The sequence below is a fragment of the Vulpes vulpes genome, chromosome 4, assembly GCF_048418805.1.
Source record: "Vulpes vulpes isolate BD-2025 chromosome 4, VulVul3, whole genome shotgun sequence".
Classification (NCBI taxonomy): domain Eukaryota; kingdom Metazoa; phylum Chordata; class Mammalia; order Carnivora; family Canidae; genus Vulpes; species Vulpes vulpes.
In genome coordinates, this window is record NC_132783.1 from 140,095,636 (window position 1) to 140,112,609 (window position 16,974).

Here is a 16,974-nt window from a genome sequence, read left to right on the forward strand (position 1 = left end):
ATCAAAATACCATGGACTTTCTTCAGAGAGTTAGAACAAATTATTTTAAGATTTGTGTGGAATCAGAAAAGACCCCGAATAGCCAGGGGAATTTTAAAAAAGAAAACCATATCTGGGGGCATCACAATGCCAGATTTCAGGTTGTACTACAAAGCTGTGGTCATCAAGACGGTGTGGTACTGGCACAAAAACAGACACATAGATCAATGGAACAGAATAGAGAACCCAGAAGTGGACCCTGAACTTTATGGTCATCTAATATTCAATAAAGGAGGAAAGACTATCCATTGGAAGAAAGACAGTCTCTTCAATAAATGGTGCTGGGAAAATTGGACATCCACATGCAGAAGAATGAAACTGGACCACTCTCTTTCACCATACACAAAGATAAACTCAAAATGGATGAGAGATCTAAATGTGAGACAAGAGTCCATCAAAATCATAGAAGAGAACACAGGCAACACCCTTTTTGAACTCGGCCACAGTAACTTCTTGCAAGATACATCCACAAAGGCAAAAGAAACAAAAGCAAAAATGAACTATTGGGACTTCATCAAGATAAGAAGCTTTTGCACAGCAAAGGATACAGTCAACAAAACTAAAAGACAACCTACAGAATGGGAGAAGATATTTGCAAATGACATATCAGATAAAGGGCTAGTTTCCAAAATCTATAAAGAACTTATTAAACTCAACACCAAAGAAACAAACAATCCAATCATGAAATGGGCAAAAGACATGAAGAGAAATCTCACAGAGGAAGACATGGACATGGCCAACATGCACATGAGAAAATGCTCTGCATCACTTGCCATCAGGGAAATACAAATCAAAACCACAATGAGATACCACCTCACACCAGTGGGAATGGGGAAAATTAACAAGGCAGGAAACAACAAATGTTGGAGAGGATGTGGAGAAAAGGGAACCCTCTTGCACTGTTGGTGGGAATGTGAACTGGTGCAGCCACTCTGGAAAACTGTGTGGAGGTTCCTCAAAGAGTTTAAAATAGACCTGCCCTAAGACCCAGCAATTGCACTGTTGGGGATTTACCCCAAAGATTCAGATGCAATGAAACGTCGGGACACCTGCACCCCGATGTTTCTATCAGCAATGGCCACAATAGCCAAACTGTGGAAGGAGCCTCGGTGTCCATCGAAAGATGATGGATAAAGAAGATGTGGTTTATGTATACAATGGAATATTACTCAGCCATTAGGAACGACAAATACCCACCATTTGCTTCAACGTGGATGGAACTGGAGGGTATTATGCTGAGTGAAATAAGTCAATCGGAGAAGGACAAACAGTGTATGTTCTCATTCATTTGGGGAATATGAATAATAGTGAAAGGGAATATAAAGGAAGGGAAAAGAAATGGGAAATATCAGGAAGGGAGACAGAACATAAAGACTCCTAACTCGGGGAAATGAACTAGGGGTGGTGGAAGGGGAGGAGGGCGGGTGTTGGAGGGGAATGGGTGACGGGCACTGAGGTGGACACTTGACGGGATGAGCACTGGGCGTTTTTCTGTATGTTGGTAAATTGAACACCAATAAAAATTAATTAAAAAAAAAGTGTTCTTGTTATTGAGAGATAAGCTATCACATTTTTTATTTTAAGAATTTAATGATTGCTTATGCTTTGTAGAACTATATCCTTATTGAGTTTACAGTAATAGCTTTTTTTAAAGATTTTATTTATTTATTTGACAGAGAGAGAGAGAGAGAGAGAGAGAGCACAAGTAGGGGGAGCAGCAGGTAGAGGGAGAGGGAGAAACAGGCTCCATCCCAGGACCCTGGGTTATGACCTGAGCCGAAGGCAGACACCTAACCGACTGAGCCACCTGGGCATCCCAATAATAACGTTTTCAAAATGCTTTTAAATTTGTTTTATGAAGAAATGAAATTTCTCAAATCAAGTTCAGGTGATAATAATTTGTGTGTGCATTACTGCACTATGTGACCATGCTAGAGAATTAATACACTAAGAGTGGTTGTGGGTTCCGTCCAAATACTAATAATTTTCATAAAACTGATATATTGAAAAATTACTGTGTTTTGGGAACCATGCATTACACTGAAGTTACAGATGTAAGAAAGCCAAAGTCAGCCCCTGAATTCATAAAACAATTCATTTTAGGTTTCTGTTTTTACTTTTAATACAGCATGAATACCATTTCCCCAAAATCAAGGTGAGACTACTACTGTTTCTCAAATAATATGTGTAACCCTTTCAGAAGGTATACATTCTTTCTAAAGTTTTGATCTACAAGTTACTGAGAAACTGTGCTCAAGATAGCTAAATTTCCTCTGTCTGATGCAACAAGAATGCTATTTGAAATCATATGTCATTCTTGAAATGTCAAGAAAATTGAAATTTTACAAGTTTGCCTTTCTGACCCCTCTTTAGAGGACTTGAAGGAGGGTATTGACTTTGTATTCATACTCTTTCTTTATTCATTTTTGATGCTGTGAAAGAGAGGAAGAAAGAGTGGAAAGGGAAATAAAAAGAAAGAAACAAGGCAGGAAGGAAGGAGGGAGAAGCCCACTACTCAATGGCTTAGCAACATCCTCAAAATAAAGTAACTAATCCAGTCTGCTGAATAGAGCAAATGAAGAAAGGCTTGAGTTGTCTAGAAAAATAGTATGGAATATAGGAATAAACTAGCAAAGAGTCTGAGAAAAGGGTTTGGTTCTCGATTTCTTTCTCCTTATGTATATACAAAACCTTGTTTCACGACTCATAGTCCCAGAGAAAAATCTAGTTAGCAACCACAGCATATTAATTTTCAAAACTCTCATTAAAGCAATAGCATATGGCCCAGGTAACCTCAATGATGCACTTTTGAAGCATGAAGGGAGTTGCTACAAGCACATTACTCACTGCACTGTTTCCAGGGCATTCGAAGCAACCATCTTCTACTGTGATATTTCCAGCATACAGCAGAGGGCTCTAGTAGCATTGGTCATAGACTCGGATCCTTATGAGTAACGTGAACGGAATATAGAAACAGACATTTATTAAACACAATATTGGAAAATCAAAATAAAATGAGAAAGGACAATGGTAGTCATCATTTGAATTGCTGAGTTTGTCCCAAAGCAGTTCAGTGTTTTGCTTTGTTTTCTCCTTTTTCTTTTTTTTAAGAATTACATTAAATCTGCTCAGATTTCCTTCTTTGCCAGTATTATTATATGAACATTATATGGATCTTCAAAGTAATCATGAGAGAGGCTATTGCTTCCTTCATAAATCATTTTGGCAATAAGACCATTAGAGCATCATTATTATCATAAAAATAATAAACAATCTTGCTTTTAAAGCAGATGGGATTATGGTTCATAAATAAAACACCATTGTTGAAAAATTGATGTGTAGAAGGCACTGGGCTACCCACTGAAGTGAGACAATTGTGAATAAACCACAGTGTCTTCTCTCATGGAGGGTAAGTTACGTAAAAAGATAAATAAGTATATAAGACAGGATAGAGCAAGTGTCATGAAGGAGGGAAACCTAAAGAACTGCTGGAGCAGTTCAAACAAGGGTCATGACAATTGTTTACTTGGGTGGATGGTTGGGGAGAATGAGGGTGAGGAGCTTTGTAGGCAGCGCTTAAAACTCTACGAGCCACACCATTAGGGCAGACACGGAGACTATCCAGGGAGCTACAGATGCTCAGTCTGACACAAGAGTAGGGTTTACCAAGGGGCTTAAGAAAGAGAGAGGTTTTGTGAGTTGGAATGGGCTGATGTCATTAACATCTTATAAATGACTTCCCGAATAGTTTTACTTAAAATCAGGTGGGCTTCAGTATGGCCCCTGCTAAAACCAGAGGAAGACTCAAAATTCCACATAAGCCAACTATGTTAAAGTCTTCAGGTGGATGCACGGATTCAAATATCCACATACCTAATGAAGCTCGATAACTATTGGTAGCATTACAGTGTAAGAATCTCTGCTGGAATATACGGAAATCATTTGTATTGGATTTAATAAAATTTTACAATTTTAAAAATAGTTTTGTTTTGCTGCAGCATCGTAGTTTTAAATCATAAACCTCATGTACATTCCAGAAGCTTCCATTATGTTTTTCCCTGAAACACATAATAGATTTCTGTTAGAGAAAACAAACAAGTAGCCTCCTATATCTAGCATTGGGTAAGATTTGACAAGAAAATTCCATGGAAGCTTTCGTCCATTTAAATTTATTATGATTACAAATGTATTTTATAAAGTTAATTGCGCTGTAGAAACAAAGCAAAAACAAACCAAAAAAAAAAAAAAAAAACAAAAGCAAAAAACAAAAAATAATTGCTCTGTGCTTTCAGCCAATCAAGTTCATTTACTATTACTTGAGATGGGTTTTTCAAATTAGTCTCCCAAAATACCCATGGGACAGAACATTTTATATATTTTAATTAAAGGCACACTTCCCAACAAGACTTGTCTTTTTGTTTGTTCATTTGTTTTATAGCTTAGCCCTATGGTAGGGCTTTTATGAATGAACTGCCTCTCCCTACCCCAACCTTGGCTTCTCAGACTCCTGTTCAGTTTATAAGATTCCATAGTGATTTAAAAAAAAAAAAAAGATTTCATAGTGATATAAATCTTTAATATTCCTTCCTGAGAGAGAATAAAGGCCTCTTCCAGTGTTATCCTTAAAGATTAAGGTGTCCTTTTAAGCTCACAAGCAAAGTCCCATCTACTCAGTCATGGCGCAATCGTTTACAAATTCTTAGAAAAGAATTTTATCCAGGAACAGCACTTTGGGTAGATTTAGTAGGCCAAATATAGCTCTTCAATTTGAGAACTAATTTTGGGGCCAGTGTTGATCCAACCTGAATGTTTCTCCATTATTAAGTACAGCATCTTTACATGGTAGGATCACCAAAGTTGGGGTTCTCTATGAACACCCGTGTTGGCTGTTCCGTGAAACATTTAATAGGGCACATTCTCTGATAAAGGCAGCGGGGCCTGAGCATTCTTCCCATTAGTGGCTATTTTTCCCATTCTTCCCATTAGGGGACTTCCCATTAGTGGCTTATATGACCATCAGAGGATCATGGTCAATGATATGTGGTCACTTTATCATCGATATGCTCATCTCTTCGAAGTGATCCACGTCCCATTATCTCTTGTCTTAAAGGCATCATGGCCACATTCAGATTTAATAGACGTGAAAGAGTGAAGCTGTGACAAACTAGGCAGGTAGCTAAAGTGCCTCTCCTCATATAAAGTCATCTTGGCGGTGTGTCATTCAATCCACAGAGACAGAGAGGGCAGATGCTCAGCTATCCAACTGCCTCTGCCCTGTGTGATTCCAAGGTAATATGTCTCTCTAGGTACCTAAAAAGGAAAATACAGCTATAAAGCCAGGAACCAACTATTGTAGCTCCAACAAGACGATGGTGAGCTATGAGGTGGTGCTTAACACCTCAAATCCACACTATCCAGGTCAAGTCTATAGGGGGACACTGGGCGTAAACAATGGTCCAATTTTCCTATTCTGGAAAAAGGAATTTAGGGTTTTGTTTTGTTTTGTTTTTTAAGCATCAGCCATTTGTCAGCACCAAACCTGACAAAAATGCACTCAGAGAATTGGTCTCTTTCCCTGTCAAAGTCTTGTAAGCCTTCTTCCCATTTGCCACAATCTCCATCAGGTCAGTGTAGTGCATTATTTGACCTATCTCGGGTGAACCACCCCATTTGGCAGTACTGCTCACCCAGGGAACAAGTGGTGATGACAACACTGACGTGTTCCCTCCTTCACCTCCTCCCCTGGAAGATGTCATAGGATTTGACAAGTAAAAGATTACACTACATCCTTCCACTTGCTAATGTAGTCATAAATAACTCCATTTTAACTACAGGGGAGGACATTATGATCCATCCAAGCCTTTAGTCAGGAATGTGCAAGCCAGATTTAATGGTATGGATTCACGTCTTTTGCAGTGACATTTTCTCCCACTGGCCCAGGACAGCCGCTACCCTTAGACAATCCAGGAAGTCAAAACAAAATACAAAATGTTGAGACCATTAAAGACAACAAAATTGCATGATCATATCATTCCCTAATCTATTTCTACACTCCGATACTTGGAATTTGTTCAGTACTGTCTCCCCCTTCTGTCCTTCCGTCTTCAGTGGGAGAGTGCATTTGCATAGCCACTGTCAAGACTTTCTTCCCTTCTGAATTAAACAACTTATGTTTTTTTTTAAGATTTTTTTTAAATTTATTTATTCATAGAGGCACACAGAGAGAATGAGAGGCAGAGGGAGAAGCAGGCTCCATGCAGAGAGCCTGACACGGGACTTGATCCAGGGTCTCCAGGATCACGCCCTGGGCTGCAGGCGGTGCTAAACCGCTGAGCCACCAGGGCTGCCCAACAACTTTTGTTTTAACTGCATATTAAAGCTTCATGATACCAGAGCATTGAGTGTGACACTGTGTCCATGTAATATGTTTCTTAGTCCATGTTGTATGTTGGTAATGTAACATGTGTAGAGTGATAGGAAGAAATGTATTCAAGGGGGCCAAACTGGGAGACTATTCTCTGTGTTGACAGTTTGTTCTCCTATGGGATAAGCAAACCTAGAATAGAATAATTGTGAATTGAAACACACTCATGGGTACAGCTCTAGAACTATTGATACTCCCCTAGAACTATGGGATAAGAAAAGCCTAGAATGAATATTCATTAATTTCCAGCATACCCATATGTACTGCCCCTAGAACTCCTTTTGCACTATCTTTGCACCGAGAATACCTCTGAGTTATTCTCAGTTTCTCAGAAATATTGAAATCTTATACATTTAATAAAAGTACTGGATATATTGATTAGTAATTTAATTTTTCTGTTTTACTGAGAGATAATTGATATATAGCATTATGTTAGTTTTAGATGTACAACATAATGATTTACTATTTGTACATATTATTAAATGATCCCCACAGTAAGTCTAGTTATATGCTACTTATTTTAAAAAATAATTCACTGCAATAAGTTTTTTTCTGGATTATAGACAGAGTGCCATTCGAATGACCCAAAATGGCCAAAATGACCATATGATGAGTTGTTATCCCATAAGGTTAATCATTCCTATCTATAACTATGTGATCTAAGTATATTGTTTTATATCAAATTTTAAACTAACAGTTTTTTAAACCAATAACAAATCAGTGATAAGGCTTTTTTTTTTTAAAGAGTTTTGTTTGTTTGTTTATTCATGAGACACAGAGAGAGTGAGGCAGAGACACAGGCAGAGAGAGAAGCAGGCCCCCCGACCTCTGGATCTCACCCTGAGCCAAAGGCAGATGCTCAACCATTGAGCCACCAGGCGTCCTGTGATTAGGCTTCCTTTATTTAGCATGTTATACGTGTTACTGGGTCTTCTCAGCCACCTCTGAGCTGGATCGCATTACTCTACCCATTTTGAAAATGAGGAAACAAAGACACAGAGAGGCATCTCAGTCATGGTCACAAAATTGGAAATTTGTAGAGTTACATACACCTAAATGTAGGTACCCTAGCTCAATTACCTGCTGGAATTGTATAGTATGTCATTTTTGGTTTACTTACGTAGAACAAGCTAGCAGCACTGTTCGACCATATGTGAGCTGATTTTCCCAATACTCCATTTTCATCCTTCTCACATCACTTACAATGTTTTTAATACAAATATTTTAATTAGTATTTCTCAAATTATTATTTATATCTCTAAACTACGCTATTGACAAAGAGAATAATTGCAGAAGAACATGGTAGTTGACAACATAAGATTTTTGATACTATCTTCTTAGGAAAACCAAAATAAGACAAAAATGACCCAAGCCCCTTCTAACCTGAGACTTGATGAACTAAATATGAAGTTTTGCTGATGATTACTTAAGGTTCAAGATTAGAGTCACAGTGACAAACACACTAACATTTTAATAGTTTGATTGGATTGGATTTTCCAATCTGAAATATTTGAGATGTGCAGGGAAAAGAAAGGGAGATAAACAAAGAGCCAGCCTTGGAATTTTCCATGCTTATTTCTTTGTTCCACTTTTAAAATGATTTAGAAGCAACTGTGCAAGGATTTGTGGTCTGTGAATATACTTTATGACAGATGAATAAGCATAGATTTTGTAGTTGGCATGACTGCTACTTTAATAAGCTTTCTCAGTGACAGGGTTTTATAACCTTGGGTGAAGTAATACATTGCGAGTCACTGTCTTATAAAGTGCATTAAAACCTATAATAAGGCTCTATCATTAGGGAAGGTGATACTGATTGATGAAATACAGTACAATCAATTTGTAGTGGCCATGAAAATTTGCCACTTTGGTCTTCACGCAACTGATGGATGGCTCCAGCTGTTGGCTCTGTAGATCCCCACTATGCCCTACACACTCCTCCGAAGATGCTACCAGGGGGAAATATATATTCTTATAGGGATTCTTGGAATCAAGAGTTATAAACAATAGGACAGATTTACATGATAGCAATAAAATTAGAAAATTATGAATAAAAAAGGAGCAGATTCTTAAAAGTTACTGTTGTCTCCAAAAGGATAGACTTTGCTTGGATTCAAAAAACATTTTTTTTAAGACTACACATTCATTTTTTTCTAAAATTGGGTGATTTCTTTATTGAGGGTGAACTAATAAAACATCTCCTAGTTGCACTGGTAAGAGCTCTAAAATAAAATGAAAAAAGGTACTCCTTATACAAAAGTACTTAAAATTACCAGTGAATAGAGGTAGACACAATTATTACAAATTAACACTTTTCCTTATGTTCTTCAAAATAAACAATACCCAGGCACTTTTATAATTCAACTATGTACTACACGATGTTAGGATGACTGTCTTTTCACATATCGTTGCACGGAAATCCTCCCATCTTTGGCCTCCTTTTCATCTGGTGATCAAGTGAGGAGAGAGGTCTCAACCTCCCAAAATATTAGAGCATGAAAAGAAGGAAATATCATCTATGATCGTTACAGATGAACTTAGTACACTAATCTTAGTTTCATTCTTTGGGATAAAAATGAAACAAAATAAAAAGTTCACCTTTAGAATTTAATCATCCTAATGCCACAAATAACTACGTTTAATTTTATTTGGTTTGTTTTGAATCTGTAACCCCATGATATATGTTAAACATCAAATCAGTTGCAATGTGTACTTTGAAAGCTCTTCATTTATTTTGTTCCCATTCACTCCATTGTCCAATATTGCTTTACAAAAACCCAATGCCTTTATTTAGTATTAAAGTTTTTTTTTTTAATTTGGCTATAACCAAGCATAAATACACACACTTATTTTTATATGTAATTACCTACATTTTGATTATAAGAAGTAATAAAAAATATTACAGAGTGTATGGTGTCCTAGCTGGCATCCCCCAGAGAGCATACAGCCACAGTGTGATTGAGAGAGTTTAAAGGAGAGAGTGGGGAGTAGAGGAGGAATAGTCATGTCCCCCGGAGAAACAGAACCAATAGGTATACACAGATGATATATAGGTGGAGGCTTATTGTGGGGATTGGCTTCCATGGTTATGGAGGCCAAGGAGTCCTGTGGTCCATGGTCTGCACACTTGAGAACCAAACCAGGAAAGCGTGCTGTGTAACTCGGTTCGAGTTGGAAGTCCTGAGAAGGAGGTTGAGGGTGCCAGTGGTGTTAGCCTGGTCTCAGTTCAAGAGCCAAGAGCTCCAATATCTGAGGGCAGGAGAAGAGGGATGTCTCAGCTCAAGCAGGAGACAGAGAGACAGAGAGAGAGAATTTGCCCTCTCTCTGCCTTTTTGTCCTATTTAGGCCCTGAATGGTTCAAAGGACGTCTTTCCATATTAATGAGGATAGACAGTCACTCGGTGTACAGTTTCAAATGCTATTTCTTTCCAAAATGCCCTCACAGGGATCCCTGGGTGGCGCGGTGGTTTGGCGCCTGCCTTTGGCCCAGGGCGTGATCCTGGAGACCCGGGATCGAATCCCACATCGGGCTCCTGGTGCATGGAGCCTGCTTCTCCCTCTGCCTGTGTCTCTGCCTCTCTCTCTCTCTCTCTCTGTGACTATCATAAAATTAAAAAACAAACAAACAAAAAAAAAACAAAAAACAAAAAACAAAATGCCCTCACAGACATACCCAGGAATAATACTTCACCAGCTATCTGGGCATCCATTATTCCAGGCAGATTGACACACAGAATTAAGCATCACACAGGGATTGACAGGGTTAAGGGGAACTGTGGGGATGGAAAAGTAAGAAACATTGGCATGTTGTGACCACTGTTGAGTCTCAGGAGATAAGAGAAGAGAGCAAGTTCTGGAACCCCAGTGCAGGAACTTTAGTGGTTGGTAGGAGCCCAGGCACTGGGAAACATGGAGCCAGAAGACAAACCGTCAGGATAACATGTATGTCTCCTTATATACCCTCCCACTGTCCAATATTCCTCATGTACCTCCAAGGAGATAGACCCAGAGAGAAGCCAGAGGAGAAAGGACCCCGTATAGCTTCCATTCTCCTGAAAACACACTTGTAAGGTTTTGTCATCAGCTAGCCTTTCATAGCATGCATTTCATGGTACTTATTTCAGTGTATAGACCAGCAGAGATGGTAAGATCTGGGGACAGAAAAAAAACTTGGTTCAACTCTCAGCTCTCCCACTTAGAAATTGTGTGATTTGGAGCAGGTCATTTTCTCTTTGACTTTTGACATTCTCTATTGAAAATGAGATGTATCTACGCTACGGTTGTTTTAATGAAAATGTTAGTTGTAGCTCAAACATTAGCTTGGAACATGTAAGTTGCAAGAAACACCTAGAAGACTACAAAAATGACCCTTTCTCTGTGGGTGTGCATACACACGTGTATCTATGTGCATGTACACGTCCGTATCTTCACATGCTACACGTGCCACAAGAAGTTAAGAGGTACAACTGGCTTACTTGCTGATACGGGTTTTGCCCTTTGATCATAGGGCCTACTTAATATCTTGGTGATCCCCTCGGCCTTTCCTTCAGGGTCCCGAGGTGGCTGACACAATTCTAGCTGTCACAGCTGCACTTAGGGAAAAGAAGGAAGGGGAAAACGGGTGATGATAGCAGATTCTGTTTCTACCTCATTGTCTGGAACCGCATCAGGAGGGCTCTCCTGCTGTCTAGGAGTTCTCGGATAAAGCAGTAATCCAGCTGCTTTCGGGGGGGTCTCTAGTTGAGGCCGAGAAGGTAGTTAGTAGAAATTCACACATGGACCTTGGGTGAGCAAAACTGGAGTGTATATTTAAACATAAAATTCAATAACTAGTGTATAATCTATGGCTGAGCATGGAATTTGCCAGGTAATACTATTATCACTATTATCCTGCCTGGGTATTTCATAAATATTTTAGTGACACTCTATTCTTGACATTTGGTCTTTTTAAATTAGAAAAATATGTACATTGTAAATGCTTCTGTTTAATTCACTGGGACAGAGTCTTACAAGTAAAAAGTAAAAAAAAAATCTCAATGTAGAGATCTATAGATATACAAGCAGATAGCTAGGGGCACACACTTAGATATCTGCTTATACATGTGTGTGTGTGTATAAAGCAGATTCAGGAACCTCAGCATTTGGTAGGAACCCAGGCACCAGGAAACATGAGCCCAGAAGAGAAGGAATCAAGAATATATACTTTAACTTTATCCTACTGCTGAATTTATATACATGAATATTTATCTCCTGGAAATATCATCAATAATATACTATATAAAAATAATAAAAATAAAAAAATGATATACTATATATGTCAATAAATATATTATTTCCTGTCATTAAGGAACATTTATTTCTGCCATCTGATTTTGTTTTAGTCCAAGTTATCCCAACTTCTTCTATTGATTTCTTTGATTTCTTCAGTGTGTTTTTGTTTTATTCTAAGTTTTTTGAATTTCGATTTTAATTCTATGCAAATCTTCCCCTTCCACCCAATTGCTGTGAATAAGTGCATGTATTTGATAGAAGATTAAAACATCTTAACCGGAGGCTTTACAGTAATACAAATGTATGTAATAATTCTTCACCTCTTCCTACCCATCTCTAGGGGTAGGGGAAACTTAAATAAGTTCTACCTAATGTTATAAATATATGCAAAGTCATCAACTTGATTGGATTAATGTTCAAAAACTAAAGCCTATGTCACCCCAAATGAAACACAGGAAAATTCAATTTTTAATTAGATTCAAGAGAAGTTCCAGTTTGAAGCAAAATTTTCCGTTGGTGAACCCAACTTCTTCCTGAGAATAATAATTTCATCTTTGGGAGAGGAAAAGTTTGAGTTTTTTTCGGTATCTTAGCATTGGCTAAGATTGGCTAAGGAATATATTTTTATGTATCCAAATTTTGTGTCAGATATTGGTGTCTATGATCTATGATCTCTTCTCTACTTGTTCTCTTCTCTACTTTTTTTTTATTCTGAAATGTATAATAATTTTGAATACATAACAGGATATTTTGGAACTAATTTGCGGGATGTGGGAGCATCCATATGCAGTTTGGTGAAATTCACTTTTTTGCACTACCTATTATGGAAGCAAAAATAAAATACAGTATTAATGGATCTACTAAGTATTACATATGAGTAAGATTTAAATGATTAATTATTGAAACAGCTTGCTTCCACTGACACACATTTTTTCATACCAGCTTTTATGCTGAAAATGGCAGCATGTAATTTTGACCATGAATTTTAATCATAGTTTCTTCAAATTTTACAGATAGACACAACCATGTCATTTTTACATAAGTAAATTAAAAATGTTAAATCTGTTCTTTAAGCACCTTTTCAAAATTTACAACAGAGAAAATTAAAAGACTTAATACCTTCACTTTCTTTCTATGAACGACCATAGTATTTCAATTACCATGAACTTCTTTTTTTTTTTTTTTTTTAAAGTAAGTATCCATTTTATTTTTTTTTAAAATTTTTTTATTTATTTATGATAGGCACACAGTGAGAGAGAGAGAGAGAGGCAGAGACACAGGCAGAGGGAGAAGCAGGCTCCATGCACCGGGAGCCTGATGTGGGATTCGATCCCGGGTCTCCAGGATCGCGCCCTGGGCCAAAGGCAGGCGCTAAACCGCTGCGCCACCCAGGGATCCCCAATTTCTATGAACTTCTAAATGAATTTGGATCCATTCAATTCAGTCATTAAATCCATTTTTATTAATATAAGAAATTTCAAAATAATTAGAAGCCCCAATGTTCAGCACACCTGTCTTGGCAGAGTAGCAATGCTTGGAAGTTTGTTTGAATAAAATTAAAAGAGACTTCAGCTAGAAAAAGACAGGACTTCTGCCTGAAACTGAACCAGCAAGGAGACCCTACCAGTGTCCATATTTCTTGGACAACATGTCATTCTCCCCAGCTCCTGGAACATAAACCCATCTGTTAACTCTGGGGGTCATTTGTCTAAAATACTCTTGAAATAAATATTCTAGGGCTAGAAGTTTCTTTGGCTGTAGGCAGTGTATGTTGACAAAGCCCTGTGTGCCAAATGCACACAAGCTCACATGCTTTCTAATTTCTGGGCTCATGAGACACAGTGTCAGCCCGTATTCTGATGGTGCCAAGACCAGGGATCCTCCACAAGGCTGCTTATACACCAAAAACAACAATACCTAGAGAATACCTGTTACTCCAGAGCCTGAAGCCTCTCTGAGATACCTTGGATTTGTAGTCCATGCAACATATTGTCATGTCAGTAAAAATCATAGTAGTTGCTTATTGAAAAATTGAATAACTGTGGATAGTTTGAAGAGAGAAAATAGCACACTCCTTAAAAAGTGTACCTCTTGCCTGCAACAGTTATGTTTGAAAATAAGTTTCTTTAATATCCATACAAATTACTATGAACTAGGCATTTTTATTAACTCTGTTTTACAAAGTTTACAGAAAACGTAAGGTGCTTGCCCCAGAAAACAGAGTTAGGAACCATCTTGGGCACTACGCTCATGGAGTCTAAACTCTACTATCCCTTTATTTTAACCAAAAAGCAAAGGAAGACAATCTGTGTAAGGGGAGCTGAAGGAATCCAGATACTCCACAATGACAGCTAGAAGGGGAAATATATACAACATATTTCTGGCTCTAATCACAGCCCAATCCCACCCTGAGTGTCATAAGCAGTGTCCGTAGCAGAAAATACTCAACAACTGGCTTCATTTTCCTTAAAAACACTTTGCATCATGCTCTCAGCTTCCCTTGCCATTAGTCTGCCTTTCCCAAATCTCTGTCATCCTAGAGCCAAACCAGGCTGCCCCTTTCCTAATGTCAACTGGTAGTCTAGTTATGACAAGTTTTCTTTCTTTTTTTTTTTTTTTAGATTTTATTTATATATTTATGAGACACAGGGAGAGAGAGAGAGAGAGAGAATGAGAGAGAGAGGCAGAGACACAGGCAGAGGGAGAAGCAGGCTCCCTCCAGGGAGCCCTATGTGGGACTAGATCCTAGGACCCTGGGATCATGCCCTGAGCCAAAGGCAGATGCTCAGCTGCTAAGCCATCCAGGGATCCCGAATTATGACACTTTCTATCAAATTATGTCTGTAAATCCTGACCCAACCCTTTAAGTACCTACACTGTGTATCCCCCACAAAGAATCAAACTGAAGAGAGACTGAATGAGTCACTAGCAAGGAGTTCTTTATCTCTCGAGGTACAGGTCTAGAGCTGATTTTCCGTGGCCATATATTAATGACTTACTGCATGATCCATCTGCAGTTTTTCCTTCATTCTTCATTATTATTGGGAGTTTAGTGATTTAGTTCAAAAAGTTTTAAAGTTGACAAGTTAAGTAAATGATATATTAAATGAAACTTTCTTATAGCTCAAATGATCTGCTAAATGTGCAAACACACAGTGTTTCCTACACTAGGTATTAATCCTACTTAATCTATCAAAATTACATGTTTAGCATTCTGTTCTGATTTACTGTCTCTTTTCTAACAAGGAGATTAAAGATTCTTCTTATGCTATCTATTGAATAATGTCATAGTAATAAATGGGAAGAACATCCCTGCCTTCTGGATTCTTATTTCACTTGCAAGATAACATCAGAAAGATAAAAATATATTGATTATCTAAGAAACTTCCCTCAAAAATGTAAACAGATACATGAGTGGATGTAATTATTCCTTAATTTTAAATCTCAAAATTAAAAACAGACAAACAAAAGAAGATTCCTCACTAATGAGATGTTTACAAAATGATGTCAGGAATTAAACAAAAACTTAAATTCAAATTTCAGAGATACAGTGTAAAGGTAATGTTATTATGAGATATCACCAAATATCTCATCCAATTACCTAATAAAGATGTATCCCTTACTTATCAGTTTCTGTATTCTCCCTAGAAAACAGTCAAAAAATCAAACTATTGATGAAAAAAATGGGTATTCTCACCTTCATTAGCATGAAATAGCAATCACTATGAACAGAAAGCAAATTTATCATTCTAATGTGAAGTCAACAATCTAGAAAATATAGAGTGAGCACAGCAGATGTATTATGTGAGAACTAAGTGAGTTTTTTTTTTTTTAATTGTGGTAAGAACACAGAACAGATCTGCCTCCTAACATTTTTCAATGCACAACACAGTATAGTTAACATAGGCACAATGTCGTACAGCAGATCCCTAGAACTTTTTTGACTTGCACAACTGAAACATTATAGACCCTTCGAATGACAATTCCCCACTTGCCCCTCACGTCAGCCTTGGCAACCACCATTTTTGTCTCTTTCTATGTGTTTGACTCTCTTAAGTGCCAAAATGGTGGAATCGTGAACTATTTGCCCTTGAGTAACTTCTTTTACTTAACCTAATGCCTTCCAGGTTCAATCCAAGTTGTCACATATAGCAGGACAATATACATATACATATATCACAGGATTCCCTTTTTCAAGTCTGAATAATATTTCATTGTATATTTTAAAAGAGACTTATGAAATCGAGCTACAATGGACTGTAGAAGTGCTGCCTTGCTGTAGAAATACTTCCTATCTTGTTTCTATCATAAGTATTTTGTTTACATATGGCCTATTTTCAAACAAATGGATGAGACACTTAGTGTCCTCACTAAACAGGATGAGGAGCCCTCCCCCTGTGGCCTGGACCTGTATTCACCTTAGAGTGGGCTGCACCCGTGTGGGTGCTACTGTGTTTTCTCCAGCCACTTTCTGCTCCTTGGATGCTAAGAAAAAGGTCGTATTGAATCAAGATTAAGGCTTTTCCAAGAAAGAGTAAAGAACAAGTAAGGAGCATGAGAGTTGATGGACTATTAAAGGTGGGGATCCTATGTTTTCCACGATATTTGATCTCAAAAGAATAGAAGTCACTGCTTAAGGGACAGATGGTAAAAATGAGTTGAAAGCCAGAGAGCAGAACGATTGCAATCCACTGACAAACCAAAGGGGAGCTTTATGTTGGCAAATCAAACTTCAATAAAAACAAATGAAAACATAAAAAAATAAATAAAGAAAAAATGACATTAAAAAAGCAAAACAAAGGGGAAGTCTCTATAGGAGACTGAAAGTCATTCCCAGGAATCTTTATTCAGCCCTCCAATTTATTTTTCTCTATAACATTTATCAGTTTAATGTAGTAAATACTACTTATTTTTCATAAACTCTCCAATCCCCTCATTCTCGAGAAATATGAGATTTGCATCCTCCTGCAATGTTTGAGTTCCAAGAACATAATACTGTAGTATAATCACTACACTGTCATGATATCAGCCCATAGAAGCGATGGTTACATTGGGCCTCTAAAACCTAAGAATTAGCAACAAGCAGAGAAGCTATGATTAGAAATGTTTACTTTATTAAACTGAGAATAGAATGTAAATTCATTTTCCCGAACCCCTGAGAGGCAGGCATTTCTTCAGAGTGATGGCAAAGGGTGAAGCTGAAAGCTCAAAAGGGGCAACTGAGACCGGCTGTAAAGACC